Source organism: Psammomys obesus, unplaced genomic scaffold, assembly GCF_907164565.1.
Source record: "Psammomys obesus unplaced genomic scaffold, mPsaObe1.curated_primary_1811, whole genome shotgun sequence".
NCBI lineage: Eukaryota > Metazoa > Chordata > Mammalia > Rodentia > Muridae > Psammomys > Psammomys obesus.
In genome coordinates this window covers 4095498-4114672 of record NW_026585504.1, presented here as the reverse complement: position 1 = coordinate 4114672, position 19175 = coordinate 4095498, and the positions used below count along the sequence as shown (strand labels likewise).

Genomic DNA, 19175 nt, shown 5'->3' with positions numbered 1-19175 from the left:
ACAAACATATAAAATTTTCTAGAGTACTGTAAGAATTATATAAAATGTCTCTAGCCTCTTGAACCTGTTTGTACAGTCTGCATAAGATTAAAGCAGATCCCTTTTCTTGGCCCAGTGTAGAGTATAAAGCAATCCTTTGGAATGCAGAGCCAGTGCAGAGAATGCTGGTAAAGAGCCTCACCTTGATAGCTGTGTGTCTTCCTCGGACCCCAAGCATATGTTAAATGCAAGGAAAATGGCGTTAAGATGAATGGGAGAGGAGGCTTGCTCAGGTTAACACAGCGAGGCATCGGAGGAAGCCAAGTGTCAAGGAATCAGGACGTGCGTGAAGAACCAGCCCCAGGTAGCAATAGCAACCCTCGATCTCATGTGCCCTAATGTCCACACCCCTCTCCCCTCCCAGAGCCAAACTTTTTGTTTGAAAGGATTATTTTAACCAGTTTTGCACCTAGCCCAAAGACACTTCTCAGCCCTACACAGTCCTCCTTTCTTCTGCTTTTGGCAGCACCCAACCTGTGTTTAAGTTTAGACTTAACTTCAAAGCCCAAGTACTGCTGGTAAACTGCTCAGAGGCTCTTCCTCTGCAGTGCGCTTCCTGAGAACATCTATCAGAGGACTCAGAGGCCCCCTCAGACGACAGAAGGTGTTTCTGTACTCCACCTGCCAATAAGTCGACTGAGGGGGGCGTCCTTCATCGTTTGGAGTGTCCGTGTTGTACTGTCAAAAGACTGACTCTGGCAGTGATACGGCAGGCAGTATGTCCCTACAAACATACCACAGGCACACCTCTGGAACTCATGTCCTCTGTGGGAAGACTTTGCAGGGCTAGTGAGGGAGGGAGGCAGGAACAGATGAACACAGATTCTTTTGGTGGGATCAAAGCAACGGTATGAGGGACACTGTGAGAGGGAGGCAGAGCCTGTCTTGAAGGCTCCGGCCTGTGATTTCACAATTTGGGAAATGGAATTGTGGCAGATTTGCCACAAGTTCAAAGCTAGCCTGACCTATACATAGTGAGTTCAAAGCCAGCCTGGGCTACAGTGTGAGACTCTGTCGCAAAAGACAGTAACAAAGCCAAAACCTGCAAATGCAAAGATGGCAGCTTTGTGCAGTTGGTTTATCCTTGAACCCTCCAGGCAAGGTAAGGTGAGGACCCCATTCAAGGAGGGACTGACTTGACCTCAAACATACCAACCTCCCGCTAGACAGACATGGTCATGTACTTGGTCCTCTAGACTGCACTTTTGAGTTAGAGGAGAGATCTGACATTTTTTTTTACTTCTAGTAACTTGATGCCTGCTGCTACCTATTTATCTACAGGTTAGGTTTATAGGTTACAGGGTGTTTGGTGTTTATTTCTCAAAGGCTCCATCCAATATTTAAGGATCCTCTGAGCCCCTTCCCTAGGAGAAGCTTGATGATGCTTTGAAGTTGTCTGGAAATCTGACTGGAAGTTGGGGATGTGTTTTTAAAAAATATATTTATTTGTGTGTGTGTGTGTCCATGTCCCTGTCCATAGAGATCACAAGAGGGTATTGGATGGATCTCCTGGAACTAGAGCTACAGACAGCAGGACTGTTCCCAGCTCACTCTGTTAACCTGCAAATTTCATAATCTCTCTTTTCTCAACAGCTGAATAAGACTACATTGTGTAAATGCTCGACATTTTCAATATCCATTCATTGGTTGATGGGTATCTAGGTTGTTTTCATTTCTTGGCTGTTGTGAGTAGATCAGCTATAAACACAAATGATTAAGTTTCCCTGTAGTGGGATAGAGAGCCTTTGGGTATGTGCCCAAGAGTGGCGTGGCTGGGCCGGGTAGCACCATTTAGAGCTTTCTGAGGAACCTCCTCAACAGGCTCCATACTGGCTGGGCCAGCTTGTGCTCCCGTTGACAGCGAAGAAAGTGTTCACCTTTCTCCGTATCATTGCCAGAACTCGTCAGCTTTTTGTTTGTTTGTTTGTTTTGTTTTCCTAACCATTCTAGGGGAAATCTCAGAGTAGTTCTACTTTGCATTTCCTTAATTGCAAAAGGTGTTGGACATATCAAAACATGTTTCTCAGCTATTTGTAATTCACCTTTTAAAAATTCTCTGTTTAGTTCCCTGTCCCATTTTAAAATTGGGATATGTTTTCTTGATGTTTAGAGTTTTTTTAAAAACTCCTTTTATTTCTAGATATTTCAAAATATATTGCATAAAATTCTCAAATGATTAATAAAAATATTGATGGAAGGAATTAATACTTTTCAAATAAGATCCTCCTTTCTTTCACTTAAAATGTATTTATTACAATGTGGGGTTGGTTTTTTTGTTGTTTTGTTTTTAAGATAGGGTATCTACATAGCCCTGGCCTTCCTGGAACTCACTATGTAGACCAGGCTGACCTCAAACTCACAGAGGTCCACCTGCCTTTCAGTGCTAGGATTAAAGGTATGGGCCACCATGCCCAGCTTATTACAAGATTTCTAATAATAACATTCTTTTCTTTGTTTGCTTATTTTTATTTTATGTGCACTGTGTTTTGCTTGCACTGTGTGAGGGTTTTGGATCCTGGAGTTACAGATAGTTGTGAGCTGCCATGTGGGTGCTGGGAATTGAAACTGGGTTCTCTGGAAGAGCAGCCAGTGTTCTTAACTGCTGAGCCATCTCTCCAGCTCTAATAAGAACATTCTTATGGAATACTTAAAATAAGACTTATTTCTCCTAAATTGTTTAGAAATAACTTCCCAAAACATGTTGTACATAAAGTTCATGTGTCCATCAACATAATCTAGAAAATGAAGCCAAATCATTGGCAATGTTATTATATTATTTTTATCTGTATGGATGTTTGCCTGCATGCCTGTGCACCACATGCCTATGGTGTCCATGGAGGCCAGAAGAGGCCGATGGATCCCCCTGACTGCCGTTGCAGGCAATTGTGAGCCATCCATGGTGGTACTGGGAATAAAACCCAGGCCCTTTGGAAGAGTAGCCAGTGCTAACTCTGAGTCATCATTCTAGCCCTTATAGTTGTTCTTATATGTCATACAGTGTATAATGTTTCATGTATTTTTGAAGAGTCTCATGATTGTTGTCAAATATCATCCATCATTCCACTAAAGGCAGCCAAGAAGAATTATAAATTCAGCTAGGAAGCTTTATCATGAGTTAACAGCTTATGCTTGAAAACCCAATAAAGGTCTAGCTTGTGCTAAATAGCTTCTTGTACAAGTGTTTATCTGTGTGGGTGTAGGCATCCTTCCTTCATGTGAACTAGGAACAGACAAGCTTTTCATGGTTCCTTATTTACTGTGAATGTGTGCATGCAAGAAGACAGAAGTGCTGGGCAAGTTCCCTGGTGCTTTTGAATACTTGCCATTTTTTTCCAGCTCTTTGATGTTTTCCTTTATTGTTCTAACACCTAGGTTGCAAGAATGTGAGTTTCTGACCCTGACAAATACACTCGCATTTCATACTTTCCAACCCCCCAGAAACATCACAAGTCAGCCAAAACACAGATGTGAAAGGAAGGTAAAATATGACAGTATCTCTTAGAGCTTCCCACTCTGGAAATAGAGTTGTGAAGTTTCCCTCACACCAACAGCAATTGTAACAGGCTGCCCGTCAGACACTTTCATGGGAGTGTCTTGGGCCAGGAACTGCTTGACTTTTATTTCAATATATGGGGAGGCCTGAAGTTCAACCTCAGTCCTGTTGGGCTGGAGCCAGCATGTCAGCAGAGCTGCCCTTCCTCTAGAGGTTCTGGGAGGCCATTTTCTTGCATTATGCAGCGGCTGGGGACTGTGGTTCCTTACTTGTATTATTGTTTCTTTCTACTCAAGAGTCAAGAAATGCCTTCCATTTGCCCTTTAGAGTCATTTGCTACAGGGAGGCTGGCCAGCATGGACCGATACACTAGACTTCTTTGCCTTTTGTGTGAGATTTGGCGTTTAAAGAGTCCTGACCAGTAACCAAAATCAATGAAGACGGTAAGGCTGGATTGTGCGTTGTTTTAGCTATTTGTCTCATTGCTGTGATAAACTGCCTGACAAAAGGCAACTTACGCAAGAAAAGATTTACTTTGGCTCACAGTTGCAGGGTACAGTCCTTCGTGGCAGGGAGCTGGCACCAGGAGCAGCTGGCAGCCAGCCACAATGCATCCGAGCAGGAAGAGATGTGTGCTTGTGCCTTGCTCATCTTCCCCGTTTTCTTCAGCCCACAGAACTTGTCTTCCCACCTCAGTCACCCTAACAGACTGTCTCCCCAGAAATGCTCAGAAATTTGTTTCCTGCTCTAAATCCTATCAAGTTGATAATCAAGATTAACCATCACATATTTCTTCTCAGGTAAACAAGTTCTTAAATCCCTAATTCAGATCTGCCTCTGGGGGAACTAGCCTAGACAGTGCTGTGTCTCCTTGTTCCATCCTCTTCCGGATGTACAAGCCTTGCTTGTCCTCAGAGCTGACCAACCCAAGCTGCACCTCTGACCCAAGCTGAGCTTTTCAGTTTCTTTCTGCCTAGAGTCTTGTATCAGACAGAGGAGACACTGGGTAGTATCTTCAGGAGGGGCGGGGTCATAAGTGCTGCATGAGCAAGAGCAGAGAAAGCGGATCTGCAGGTAGAGACAAGCCAAAAGGAGGCCTATTCTTGGCTGCCTCCCTGCCGAAGCTCTTCTGTCGTGGCTGCTACTTTCGTCTCTGTCTTACAATCTAGCTCTGTCAGCCTTTTTGTTTATTTTCTTTTCCAGCTTTATTAAAAAAACAAAACAAAAACCCACAAATACAGGTTTGGATGCTTCCCTTCTCCCATTTCAGCCATAAATTAAATAACTTTGACAAAGTGTGTGTGTGTGTGGGGGGGTGTACAAATTGAAGGAAGGAGAGAAATTAGAAAGGAAGGAAAGAAGGAGGGAGGGACGGTGGGAGGGATGGAAGGAGGCTGTTAACCTGTCTTGCTAGCCTGCATGAGTTTTCATCATGAGCTCTTCAGCTCCTCCTAGGCCCTGGGGTTATAAGGTCAGCGGAAGAGGCTATAGCACCATGGTGAGGTGGCAGTTAGCCTCAGCCCTCCAGCTGCTGGTGCCGCCGGCACACCAGATGGATCTCTGCAAGCAGGTGGGCCACTGGCGGCACACTCCTCACAGTTCTCCAGAAGCAGGCACACTCAGCCTTGGTGCAGACTCCGGGTCAGGGGGCATCGGTAGGCCCTTGGTCAGCAACACATCGGATGTCCAGCTCAGCTGTCCAGTCTCTCTTGAACAAGCTGGAACAGATCTCACCATTGGCACCCACAGCTGGGTGGAAGGTCTCAGTCAGGGAGTAGGCCTTGGGTGGAGAGGCAGGGAGGGCCTTGCCCAGTAGGAGTTTCACACTAGATACAGGCCTCTGGCATAGGGATTCCCTCTAGATGGTAACCTGCAGGTCTATGAGGACCTCCTCTGTGGGAAATTCCTTAACACCACCCGGTGGGTACAAAGTCAGTGTCACCTCCTTGTACACCAGGTGGAGGAGGTAGATTCTCTAGTTGGAGTTCCAGTTCTCTGACCTCTGTCAGGGGCAGGGTGCCAACTGCTCACTGCAGTGGCCCCAGCAAGGACCCTACTCCCTCACCCCCGCCCGGCCCAGCTCTACTCATTACTGACTTCTACTCCTGCTGCAAAATTCTTGAAAGCGTAAACCTGCTTGGCTGCGCTGGCTGGCTCTGTCAGATTTTATCCCATCTTTTCAAAGAGTCAATGAATCCAGGAAAACACCACAAAAATACACCCACACTGCTAAGTGAGCCGGAAAGTCCTGCCCTACTAACTTGTAAGAATCTTCCTTCTCACAGCTCTGAAAGTATAATGACTGGTAATTTCCCCTCACAGCTCAGTGAGCAAGACGTCACCTACCCGCAGGCATCCATAAATCCTGGCCGGAGGACCTGGTTGGCACAAGATGCAAGGTGCTTGCCTTTGGTCTGTGGAAATCTACAGAGGAACAGTTTATTTGCTAATTACCTTAGATAGGACAGTGAAGCCTCACCAAGCTGCTCTAGATTTAGAGATATGCAGCAGTAGAAGCAGTCCATGCAATTAAATGTGCATGAGCAGAGACCGATCATGGGACAGTTCTGTGCAGACTTCCTGACTCACTGTTTGCCACTGGTCCTCATATTCTTAGCTCTTGGCCTTTGCTATTGGGTCTCTGGGATGCCTGGCTGGGGTGAGCAGCTGTCAGCATGGTGCTGGTGATGGGAGCATCAACACCTTGCTCAAAAATGTTTTCTTTCCACAGTTTCCCAGCTTCTAAAATCCTCACCCTGCAGTGCTTTGGTTGTGTTGTTTGTAGAGTCTTGTGGCTAAAAGCACACCTACAGAAGCTGGAGGTAGAGGCATTGCCTACAAGCTTCTGTAGTCCGGGTGGGCCATCATCCCAGTGACCCACCGTAGACCCTCACTGCCATTCAGTCTCCACAGACTGTCCCAGGGCGGGTCCTGCCAAGGCCCACAAGCATCCACAGAGGCAGATGCTAGACCCATCTGCTCTTTTCCTGCTGGGTAGAGTGGTGTGGGTGTGGTCTGGGTGGGGAATCTGACTTCACTCCACACTCTTTTCATAGAAAAGTAAGATCTGCTTCTTTTCTCTGGGTGGGATCATTGATGTAATCCCCACAGGGAACCAGCCCTTTTGAGCAAAGAGGGAGGCTGATAATGCTGCCAGTCTCTGTGTTCCTTGACAGAGAAGGCTGGAAACCTGATAGATTGCAGCAGGAAAATTCCCTCTCAAGCTCTATCATGATGACACAAAAACTGTAAGGAAGGGGAAAATCACCAAAGGGCTTCAGCTCAGTTACAGTTCTCATGGGGCTACACACGTGCTGAGTCGGCAATGTCTAAAGTGTGGTCAAACAGGCGGCATCAGTGTCACCTGGGAGCTTGCATCCCAGACACGCTGCCTGAAACCACAGGATCTGAGCCTCTGGGAATGTCTGAGTCTGGTTTTGGTGGTATGGTTTGGTTTGGTTTTGGTGGTGTGGTTTGGTTTGGTTTTGAGATGTGGCCTCACATAGTTCACTGTTATGGTTTGCTCTCTCTTTCTGTGAAAAACACCTTGACTAAAAGCAACTTGGGGAGGAAAGGGTTTTTTTCAGCTTACAGCTCTCAGGTCATTCTCCATCACAACAAAGTTGGGCAGGAACTCAGGGCAGGAACCTGAAGCAGGAGCTGAAGCAGAGCCCACAAAGCAATGCTGCTTACTGGCTTGTCCTTGGCCCACACAGCTTGCTTTTTTAAACAGTCCAGGACCACCTTCCTAGGGGTGGTACCCTTAGTGGGTGGAGCCCTCCCACATCAATCATTAATCAAGAAAATACCCTGCAGACTTGTCTACAGACCAAGCTGATGGAGGCATTTTCTCAACTGAGATTTCCTCTTCCCAGATGACCTGAGTTTGGATCAAGTTGACAAAACACCCAATTTGGCCTTGAACTTGCTAAGTAGCCAAGGTAGGCTTTGAACTGCTGATGGCCCTGCTATCGCTTCCCAAGAACTGAGATAACTGTTATCGGACACACTATCCTTGGTTATAGCTCTATGTTTTAACGGGCTCTCCAGGGGCTCATAAGATAATGTTTAAGAGCTACTTAATTAAGGAAGGGAACCCAGCACTCTGGGAGGGAGACGAATCTGTCAGTTCAAGGTCAGCCTGGTCTACAAAACAATAACAACAACAAACTAAGACAAATAGTGTCTACATAGAGAGTTCCAGGACAGCCAGGGCTACACACCGCGTAGAAACCACGTGTCAAAAAACAAAACAAAAATTAAATTAAATTAAATTAAATTAAAATAAGCCAAGAAAACACTTAGAAAACTCTGTACTTAAAAAAAAGTTCTTAAAATGGTTCTTAAAAAGTAACTTGCCAATAATCACTAGCCTTGGGAAGTTTATTATAAAAACAATTTCTGGGGGCTTAGAGAGAGAGATGGCTCAGAGGTTAAAAGTATACAGAGATCTCCCACAGGACCTGAATTCAGTTCCCAGCAGCCATATCAGGCATCCCATAATTGTATGTAAGCTCTAGAAGATCCGGTGCCTCTGGTGCCCAGGCACCTATACTCACACACATATAGCTTACCCCTCCCTTTTAAAGAAGTACGAGTTCTCAAACTTGTAACCCAGAGCTTGGGATGTGAGTGTATTATTCATAAAGCATCATGACTAAGAGCACAAGTGCACTGCTACAGAGAAAGGCAGGAAGCAGTCACTGCCTGCAGAGCTCTTCCACCCTGAATGGGCCATGGAGTAGCTCAGTGTAGCTTCAGCTACATAGCGAGTTCAAAGCCATCTTGGGCTACCCAACACCCTGTCTCAAAAAACAGTGATAGCCAGGCATTGGTAGCACTTGCCTTTAACCTCAGTGCTCAGGAGGCTGGGCGTTGTATAGGACTATGTTCTGACCCAAACTGCCACTGTCTTCGGGAGTCCATCTGGGCCTGCTCACCGAAGATCCTCACGGACTCCAGCAGATTGGTGGGATGCAAGTCTACCCTGTTTGTGTGTGTCCTCAGGGCTCTGGGGAGGGGATAGAGTACGTAGGTGGGGAAGAATGAGGAGATCAGGGTCCGACTGTGCACCCATGGGAAAGCCACCATCCCTATTCCTAATAAGCTCTGAGCTTTGGGGGAATCACCCCTCAGTTTGCCATTGGAACCTTACGGGGAGGAGGAAGAGACATTGTTTACATCTCTCCCCAAGGAAAGGAATTTTAGCAATTCAGAGGGAGGTAGATCATGGGTTCAAGGTCAACCTGGGCTACAAAGTGAAACCCTGTCTTGAACGCAGAAAAACAAAGACAAACAGAACAGCAAATATAGACATTGAGCCCCAGATGAACCAGCAGGTGACATTGGCCACAGTCCTCCATGCCAGTGGGATCCACTGAAGTGTTTGATCTACAGGTGGAGATTAGTGAGTTATTAGCAAACAGGGAAAATTGGAAGCTCTGGAAAAAGATAAGCTTGCCCTGAAGCAATCTCATGACAACCAATGAGAGGCGGTGATGGGATGAGAAAGGTTAGCTACAGATCTCGTTAAAGAGCCCTAATAGGTTCACGGTAGCCTTGGTTGTGGGCACAGCTCCTAGTGCTTTGCACTGAGCGTGCTGTCACGCCATGTGCTGCTGAGGAAAGCTGCCTGAGACCCCTCAGCTCATATATGTTATGAACTGTAATGTTTTTACTGCGCATGTGACATCAGGGATAGGTACAAGACCTGGGACATGACCCAACTCTGCTGAGTGTGGGCAGCTGGTGAGGACAAATTTATAAGGAAGATATTGTACCCCATGCGTGGCCTTTGTCAGTTTTCAAGGGCTGAGTTGTTTGGCTTCTACATTTTATTGTCTTCTTAGGAAAGGAGTCTTTTCTATTCAGCCATCTCTGTGGGGTCTTTTCTCCTACAGAGCCAGGAGTGAGGGACTAAAGGAGTGACCAGTAGGAAGCAGCTCAATTTGCAATAAAAGTATTATACTCCAGTCATTAAAGTTATCAAGTAAGACAGGTCAGCAATGTCAGACACAGAGAGGTGGAGAAGCCCAGAGACCTTGAGGGAAGTCAGTGAGGGAAGAAGGACAAAGACATGTTTATTCTGTCACTTGAAATTAGCAGATGTCTCTCCTTCCTTCCCTCCCTCCCTTTGGTTACTATGCCCAGCTTTCATATTTAGTTTTTTGAGTCAGGGTCTTATGTAGCCCAGGCTGATCTCAAGCTCACTCATTATGTAGATGGGGATTGCCCTGAACTCTTTATTCTAGCCCCACCTCCTAAGTACTAGAATTACAGGCACAAACCACCTTAAAAGTAAGTTTTAATTAAAGAAAACAATTGAGAACTGAGCCTGGTGGCTTGGGTCTAGAATCCCAGCTCTTGAGGAGTGCAAGTATAGGGCTTAGGTCATCAAATCTGGACAACACATTCCATACACACATCTACCTGTACCTTCTAGGCTTTATATATCACTTTCAAGAAGTTCCCTGGTGCCAGGATTATAAAACAATAAAGACACAACTTAAGAGAACTTCTGAACACATAATAAATTTTGTGATTCATTACTCAGTCCTTCTTAGGGTTCCCTATTATGCTACCCTTAGCTAAGTGGGAGGAAGTAAAAGAACAGAGGGAAGGAGAGGAGGAGGGGAGAAGAGGGGTGGGAGGGAGTAAACCCTTGGCTGACAGTCATTTTGGAGTAGATGAGCCTGTGCGCCAACCAGCATGGAGCACTGTTTTTCTTGACTCAGATCATTGTTCAAGGCAATGACAGCAAAATCAGTTAGAGACACAAACATTACTGATAAAAGCAGTTGAAGCTAGTAGTTCTTGGCAAGGCCTCTCAGGTTCTGTGTGTACTAGCTGAGTCCATGCAGTGAGGTCTATCTAGAGTGCATCAATCAAAGGCATCTGTTACTGGTGCCAAGAACATTTGATCCTGATATGCAGGAGGCTGAGGTAGCAAGATCCAAAGTTCCAGAGAAGCCCAGGCTACACAGTAACTTCCAGGCTAGGCTGAGCTACTCTGAAAGGCTCTGCTTTAAAGAGGCAGTCTAGATCTTCATGAGCAGAAGATGGACATCGAGAAGATGTATAAAGAAAATGCTGTATAAATACAAAATGAAAATTATATATGGCCATAAAAAAAAAAGGAGCTGGGTGTAGTGGCACGCACCTTTAATCTCAGCATTTGGGTTACAGAGGCAGGCAGATCTGTGAGTTCAAGCCAGCTGGGTCTAATCGGCTCAGTGAGTCCCAGGATAGCCAGAGCTGCTGTACGAAGAGATGAAAGAAGGAAAGAAAGAAAGAAAGAAAGAAAGAAAGGAAGGAAGGAAGGAAGGAAGGAAGGGAGATGAAATCCTCATACTGCAGAAAATGGACACAACTGGAAATCATATTAAACCAAATAATAAGGTTCAGAAAGATTAAAGCTATGTGCTACCAGGCCTAGCCTCACATATTTCCTCTCATATTCAGAACCAAGATTTAACGTTATATATATGGTCTAGGCATGGCGGCACAGTTCTTTAACTCCAGTTCTCAGGAGGTGGAGGCAGGTGGATCTTTGTAAGTTATAGGTCCTCTTGCTCTACATAGTGAATTTCAGGAAGGGCAGCCCTACGCAATGAGACCCCCTTCTCAATACCAAAGTCATATATGTGTGTGTGTGTGTGTTTACATGCACACTGCCAGCCCCCACACTTTAAGGGCTGGAGATGTAGCTCAGGAGTAGAGAGTGCATGTGCAAGGGTCCCAGCGTCGCCATGAGAAACAGAAAGTCTTTGTTTATGAGGCAGGTGGTTACCAGAGAAGGAAAGAACCAGAGGTGATGACTCACACCTCAAAGCACAGCACTTGGGAAGCTGAGACCCAGGTCTGCTGTGAGTTTGAGGTCAGTCCAGGATACAGTGTGTTCCCACCTGTGCACAGAGAGAGAGACCCTGTCTCTACAGAACATGTTCTATTTCAACTGAGAAGTCTGTCCATACTATATATTTCAGTTGACAAATAAAATCCATATACCTCGGTGTTTTTAAGAGGGGTGACTCTGTGTAGCTACGTCATGTATGCACTCCCTCACACAGATACATTTGTGGTGAGGACATTTTATACCTACCTCAGGGTCTCCCAAGGGTGCAACGTGTTGTTAAGTGTGGTCAGCCCAGTGCATGGTAAAGCCATCCCTTGCCCAGTTTGCCCTATCTAACTGAGATGTTTTTACTTTGACTCCTGTCACCACCACTCCCAGCCCTTGTTGACCAACACACTGTCTTTTCTGTGATAACTCTTTGGGTTGCACATATGAGTGAGGTCATGTGGTATTTGTCTTTGTATGCTTGACTTATTTGTCCTAATGGAATGCCTTCTAGCTACAGCTATATGGTTGCAGACAATAGAATTCCACTGTTTCTGATGGCTGAGTACAATTGCATTGTTTATATGTACCTTAAAAAAACAAAACAAAACATTTATTGGCTGATGTACCCTGGGATGGTTCCCATTTTTTGGCTCTTGTGAAGAGTATTAGGATAAACATGGGAGTAGAGATGCCTTTTTTGAGGTAGATATTGATTTCATTTCCTTTGCATAAATATCTATAGTGCAGCTCCTGGATCATATGGTTGTCCAGGAATATCTGTGGAACCTCAGACAGTTTTCTGTACTGGTTAGACTAATTTATATTCCCACCAATGCTGTGTTGTACAAGTATTCCAGTTTTCCCACATCCTTGTCCATATCTGTTGTGTAACTTTTCCTGGAGAAACCATTTATTTACCCCAGCTAGAGAGAACAATGTCAGACCAAGGAGACCATTGCATCCAAGTCCAGATGGGAGGACCAATGATTTTATGGGGACTGTGTCACTTACAGGAGCATGGGTAGAGTGCAGCACTGAAAAGCCCACCCTAATATGGGTGATGGCTTGTGAGCCCCGTGTTGTGGAGTCTTCTAAGTACCCGCAGGCATTACAGAAAAGCCTCCTGACCCCATCACTGCAAAGAGTACCCCGAGAGTCTCTTGGGGTTCATGAACTTTCTGAGCCTCCACTCTCCCTTCACAAGGAAATGTTTTAGTCCTGAGGAAACAGCTTCTCAGTGGTGCCTGTTAGCTTCTGGTTTGTTTGCTTGCTTTGGTCCTGTGGATCTTCCAAGGGCCTCGTAGGTCCTGTGGATCTTCCAAGGGCCTCGTACATGGTGGCCAAATGCTCTGCCCATGAACTGTATCTCAATGTTTGCATTTTTTAAAAAAATTTAGCTCGATTCAAACAGAAGCCTAATGACTAGCAATTCTAAAATAGAGAACTGAACAGATGCAAGGTATAATGAACATATTCCAGGTCAGCAGTGAACTCGTGCAATTTAAAGAGGCTTAAGCCAGAGAAGCAAATGATGCTTCAATAATACTAAATCTATGTGGGTCTGCATCCAGAAAGGGTTGTATGTGTGGAAGATGTTGTCCCAGAAACATCTTTTAATTAACAATTAATAATTGTTAATTGTTTTTTTTTTTCAGATGATAACCTCAAGGCTCAGAGAGGTTCAATAGTTACAGTCACAGACAGCCAAAGTTACAGTCAGTAAGAGAGCCAAAGTTCAGGCTGAAAGTCTCAACTCCATTCTAAGGCACTTGCTTGCTTCCCTCTTCAACACAGACAACTGAGGGTGGCTCTGCGCTATGGATTAGATATGTTGTATTTTTGTTTCTGTGACAAAAGCTTTGACAAGAACCTAATGAAGGGAGGAAAGATTTATTTTGACTGACAGTTCCCAAGAATATAGTCCTGCACAGTCAGGAAAGCATGACAACAGGGACAGGACACAGCTACAGCCAGGAAGCAGAGGGATGGATGCTAGCTCCATTTCTCTATGTTTGTCTATGACTCCAGCCCATGGAATGGCATAGTTAGGGTGGGTCTTCCCACCTCAGTTAGCCAGGATAGATACTGCCTCACTGACACGCTGGGAGGCTTGTCTTCTTGGTGATTCTACATCCTGTCAAGTAGGCAATCAGTTACTGACCAGCAGGATCTTCAACAGGCTAGCTACTCACTGTGGCCTCACAACCTTGGGTGCCAGGAAATGAACTGTAGTTTCTGCCATTGTGGAATGTTTTCAGCGTGTTTACCACTTGACTAGCATTGTGTTAGCAATGCTTTTCATTCTTACAGTCCAACCTTCTGTCATTTGAAAATAGTTTTGTTTGTTTTTCAAGACAGGGTTTCTCTGTGTAGCCTTGGGTGTCCTGGACTCACTTTTGTAGACCAGGCTGGCCTTGAACTCACAGAGATCCACCTGCCTCTGCCTCCCAAATGGCTGGGATTACAGGCATGAGCCAATGTGCCAGGTTTATCTGTAAACATTTAAGTGCTGATGACTAAGTGACTTAGGTACTGAGAACAAACTGTCTAGTTGGGAACTTCATAGTCTCTTTGATACGAGTTTAAGTGTCCACTTATTATCTGATTATATTGTTACAATATCGTATGATTGAAACAGCAAAAATATGCTTTCAGATTCATTATTACTTAACCCTTGAACTTTTGTAATGTGTTTCCTTTTTCTTAAGGTAAATTTCCAAAATGAGAGTAATCAGGTAGGTCAAGGCTCAGTATGACACAGAGATAAGATTATTTCAAAGGACCTTACCCTGTTTTTAAGGAGCTATTTTGGTCTTTCAACTAAATGATTTTTTTTTTCCCTGCTGAAAGACAGTTGGCTTAGCTGATGCAGAAAATTAGCTGTAAAGTACAAATACAGAAGCTGGAGAGACGACTTGGTGGTCACGAGCATGCACCTCTCCTTCAGAGACCCGAAGGCCACGTCCCAGCCCCCACATCAGGCAGCTCACAACTGCCTGTGACTCCAGTTCTGGAGCATCTGACACTGTCTTCCGGCCTTCTCGAGCACCACATTCAAGTGCACAAACCCATACTCACATACACAGATGCACATAATAATTAAAAACAGCTATACTATCTTAAAAACATACATGTATAAAATTGTGATGTAACACAACTTATGTAGCCTTTATATAATCAGCAGTAAAAGAACAAAAACTCAGGGCTGGAGGGGTGGCTCCGTGTTTAAGAGCAGCAGCTGCTCTTGCAGAAGACACGAGTTTGATTCCCGGAGCCCATGTGGTATCTCACAACTCTCTGTAACTCTGTGATGTGGCTCAGGCTGGCCTGGAACTCAGTCCTCCTGCTTTAGCCTTAGGAATGTGGGAATGCAGGCACACACCACCACTTCACTGACATGCTCTGCTTTGTTGATTCGTGTTTGTTGTTGCTTTCCCTTTAATGTTTGGAGATTAAATATTCCAGAGTCCTTTTCCCACTTCAGCCTTCTGAGAGCTGGGACATGCACACTGTACCCAACTTGAGACTCTGCTTTGATGGCTACTTCAACCAGTTTTTACTTCTTGTGCCCAGAACGGGTAAGAAGGGATGGTCAGAAGCAGGCTAGGCTGAACAAAGCTATCGAGACTTCAGAACTTTGCTCCAGGACATGCCACAGGAAAAGCAACACGCATCATCATCATGGAAAAATGACATCAAAGCACGTGAGAGGCAATATACATTATTTTTCAAACAAAGGTGATAATGGTAAAAGGCTCCAAGTTTTGCTTCACTGATAACAGGTAATAAAGTCGTATCTGTGTGCAATTGTTGAGTCAGGTGTGGGTGGAAAATGAGGGCCACGTAGGGAGGGACTCACCCATTCCTGGCCACAGTAACACATCAACCCGAGTCACTGAACTGGGATCTGGGGAGAAGTATGCAAAACAAAGACCTTATCTTCACCTTGAGAGAGCTATTGTTTTTCCGGGAAAATAATTTAAAGGGATAAGTAGAAGACAGGGAGGTCTCCTGGGAGCAGCAGTCAACTCCTATGTGACAAGTCAGAGGAGGTTCCTGGAGGAAGAACTCTTGAAAGCAGAGATCTGACATATCATAAAGATCAGAAGGTAGAAAAGAATGTTCCTGAGGACTGAAGCAGTGACGGCCTTGAATTCAGAGAACAGCCTGCTTTGCCTTTTGAGGGATGGATTTTAAAGACAAGCATAACCACAGCTGGCTCAAGCACTGTTATAAGTATTTGTAAAATTACTTCTTAAACTTTATGTGTATAGGTGTTTTGCCTGCACCATGTATGTTCTTGGTGTCTTTGGAGGCCAGAAAAGGACACTAGATCGTATGGAACTGGGCTTACAAAAGTTGCTAGCTGCCAAGTGGGTACTGGGAACTGAACCCAGGTCCTCAGGAAGAGCAGTCTATGTTCTTAACTGCTAACCCATCTCTCAACAGTATTCTTAAAGACATTCCTTTGTGTGGGGTCTCATCCAAAGGTAGGCATCTAGAGGAGGCTGTGAATATACAGGACTCCTGATTCAAGCTTGCTTTCTCAGCAGTTCTGCTCAACCCCAGTCAGTGGAGAAATACAATCTCCTCTGTTTAAACCTAGAAAGGCAGCACCCTGGAACTTGGGCTTTTCCTGTTTCTCCTTCTTCCAATCACATCCCTCTGTAAGCAGACCCGCGCTGCTCTAGGACTCTCATATAGCTCTAGGCTGAGGGTGTTCTGATTGTGTCATTTTTGAGAGGGAATGGAAGTGTTGGGGATTAAATATAGGATCTCACCTACCCAGGCACATCCGCAGCTCCTCAAACTGTCTTTCAATAGTTCCTTTTTGAACTTTTTGTTTGGTCCTGAAATTCTAACCCGAACAGAATCCATACAACAATATTAAAATGTTTTCTTTTATCCTGTCTGAGATCATTTTGTTGACCCCAAACTGAGGATCGTCTTGCCTCACTCAACCTCCTCCACAGGCCTGGGGTTCAGAGTGTACTTCCGAGGCCAGTTTCCGTCTTTCTTATGTTCTTTTTAAGAAACTTTTCATGTTAACAGTTTGTAGTTCCTCTGGTGCTGTCCGAGCTAACTTACAGCAATTCGCTATGGCCCAGATGGCCCAGCGGCACAGTGCAGGCACATGCCCTCACTTAAGATGGCCGCACCTGCCTTGCCTTGCCCTTTCCTGGCCCCAGCAAAGACGGGTTCAACAACTTCCTTTTCAAACTCCCTTTTTCCATAACAAAGATGGAGCCGGCGCTTCCGGTTCCGGGCTCTTGCGGCCGTACGGTGAGTGCCACGGGGCCCTGCGGAATCCCTGCCGGTTTTCTCCTGGGTTCTGGAGTGCCTTGGGAAGGGAGCCGGGGAGCGGGGCGGGAAGCGGGGAAGGAGGGGGGAGAAGCGGCTCTCGCGACAGTTCGTGCCACGAGGTTTCTGCCCTCCGCCGCAAGCCCCGCCCACTGCGCGCTCCCTACCTGCTTAGGGACTGTGCTAGTCCTGGTCGCGGTTCGTTCCGGTCGGTTTTTTATTTTAATGTTTTAAGGGTGTTTTTGGTAGGTTTTGTTTTGCTGAGACAGGGTCTCTCTACATAACCCTGGCTGTCCAGGAACTCACTATGTAGATCAGGCTGGACTCCAGTTGGCAGGTCTTGCCTCTGCTGGAATTAAAGGCCTGGGCCCCTACGCCCAGGACTCTTGTAATTTTAAGCAGCTGTAATAATTAGTGACTTGATGTTAACATAAAATCTGAAGTGTAAACTACAGTCTGTTTGTACGTTAGCGGAATTGTGCCTCTATTATCACAACGCTGGAATGCTTTCCCCCAGTCCAGTCCTGGGCTATGACCAGAGTACTGTCTGTCTCTGCAGTTGTCTAATTTGCATGCCATATAAACGGAATAAAAGAAGTGTGTGACTAGCTTCTTTGGCCAGGGATTTGCAAAACTTGTTTTGGGGACTTGAGAGAATTGCATTCCTTTAATAACATAATGCTTCACAATGCATGTTTTTATTTTTCTGTTGAAAGGACCTTCCTAACTATTTTCCAAACTATTCCACCGAATGCCTATCAGCGTGGTTTACTTTGGGGTTCGTTATTCTCTTTCACTTTTATGTGTCTGTCTTTATGTTAGTACTATTGTCTTCATTACCATAGAGGCTTTTTGTTGTTTGTTTGTTTGTTTATGAGACAGTGTCTTGCTACAAAGTCCAGAGTGACCCCAAATTCAAGGTCCTCCTGCTTATGTGTCCCCAAACACTGGGATCAAAAGACAGTGCTACCACATCTGGCTTGCACCAATTTGTTTTGCTTTCGTAGGTTAGTTTGGGTATTAGTAGCACCGTATTTTATTTTATGACAGGGTCTCACTATGTAGCCCTGGCTGGCCAGGACCTCGCTGTGTAGATCAGCTGGCTTCAGACTTGAGAGATAGGCCGCCTTTGCTGGGACTAAAGGTGTGTGGCAGCACCCCTGTGAATCTTAAGATACTAGCATCAGATGCATGGACACGGGATGTCTTCCTTTCCTTTAGTGCACGTCTTCTGTGCACTAAATACAGTCTTGTTTTACTTCTGTGTTTTTGTAAGTGGAAATGGATTCTTAATTCCCTTTTGAGGTTTTTGATCATAAAAGTATATGAATATAAGTGATGTGTGTGTGTGTGTGCTGGTTTTGAATCTTGCAATCTTGCCTAGGTTATTTATTTTCTTAATTTATCTTGTGGCTTTCTTAAGGTTTTCTATGTAAGATCATGTCTTCTGAGTTTGTCTAATTTTGCCCCAAGGACTGAACCCAGAGCCTGGTACATGCTAGGCAAACACTTTACCACCAAGCTGCATCCCTGCCCTGGTGTCCTGTTCATAGGGATAATTTCACAGCCTTCTTTCCAATCTGAACACCTTTCATTTAATTTTCCTGTCTAAACCTTGCTGTATAAACCTTCCAGCACAGCACTGACTGCAGAGTGACAAATGCTTCTGATTTCAGGACGAAAGCATTTAGCTGGCCTTGCTGAGCATCCTTACTATGGGTTTTCAAAACCAGTCTTTATAAGGTTGACGAAGACTATTCCTAGCTTGTTGAGTCATCAAGAAGCTGTATTGTCAGACATTTGTGTGTGTCTGTTGTGGGTTTGTCTTACATTCTGTTGTTAATGTGCTGGGCTATAGAGATGGATTGCACAGGTTAACAGGGCTGAGGATGTAGCTCAGCTAGTAGAGCCTATCATCAGCAAAGCCCTGGATCTGCTCCCCACTGCCACAAAACCCAGGCACACACCTGTAACCCCAACATGTGGGAGGTGGAAAGAGTCAAGTTCAGTGTCATCCTTAGCTGCACAGCACTTTCAAAGTCAGCCCAAAGTTCGTGAAACTGTCTAAAACAAAGGAACCAAAAGAACGAGTGAAATGATTTTGAAATGAAACAACATTGAATTCTCAGGCTAATTCCATCTAGTCCTGACAATAGTCATTCCTTTCTATTTTTGGTGTGTGTGTGTGTGTGTGTGTGTGTGTGTGTGTGTGTGTGTGTGTAACTGTGGGAGGGTGCACAGGCCCTCTGAGGGTAAACCAAGCTGCACCTCCAGTCTTTGGAGCCATCTCCTTTGTGTGCACTGCCAGACGTTCTGCAGAGCATTCCTGTACGTGTGTTTGTGATACAGGACTGTGGTTCTCTTATGCTGTGATTGTGAACATTGTTCTTGTACTGTCTTTCCCCTTGTCTGTCTTTCTTTTTCTTTCTTTGTTTCCTTGTTTCTTTCTTTCTCTTTCTTTCTTTCTTTCTTTCTTTCTTTCTTTCTTTCTTTCTTTCT

The 19175-nt window shown here is 45.1% G+C and overlaps 1 protein-coding gene across 4 annotated transcripts in view; it reads left to right on the top strand.

Annotated features, from left to right (window-relative positions):
• The first annotated feature begins 16491 nt into the window (after nucleotides 1–16491).
• Shld1 (shieldin complex subunit 1) overlaps nucleotides 16492–19175 on the top strand; it is a 59129-nt gene continuing 56445 nt past the window's right edge. Inside the window, exon 1 of one of the 4 annotated variants that reach the window (XM_055603369.1) lies at nucleotides 16492–16658. The gene's annotated coding sequence lies outside the window, so the exon portion shown is untranslated. Of the gene's footprint in view, nucleotides 16659–16747; nucleotides 16922–17141; nucleotides 17455–19175 lie in introns of those variants that run through there. The other 3 variants (XM_055603378.1, XM_055603385.1, XM_055603390.1) reach the window with 3 other exon arrangements.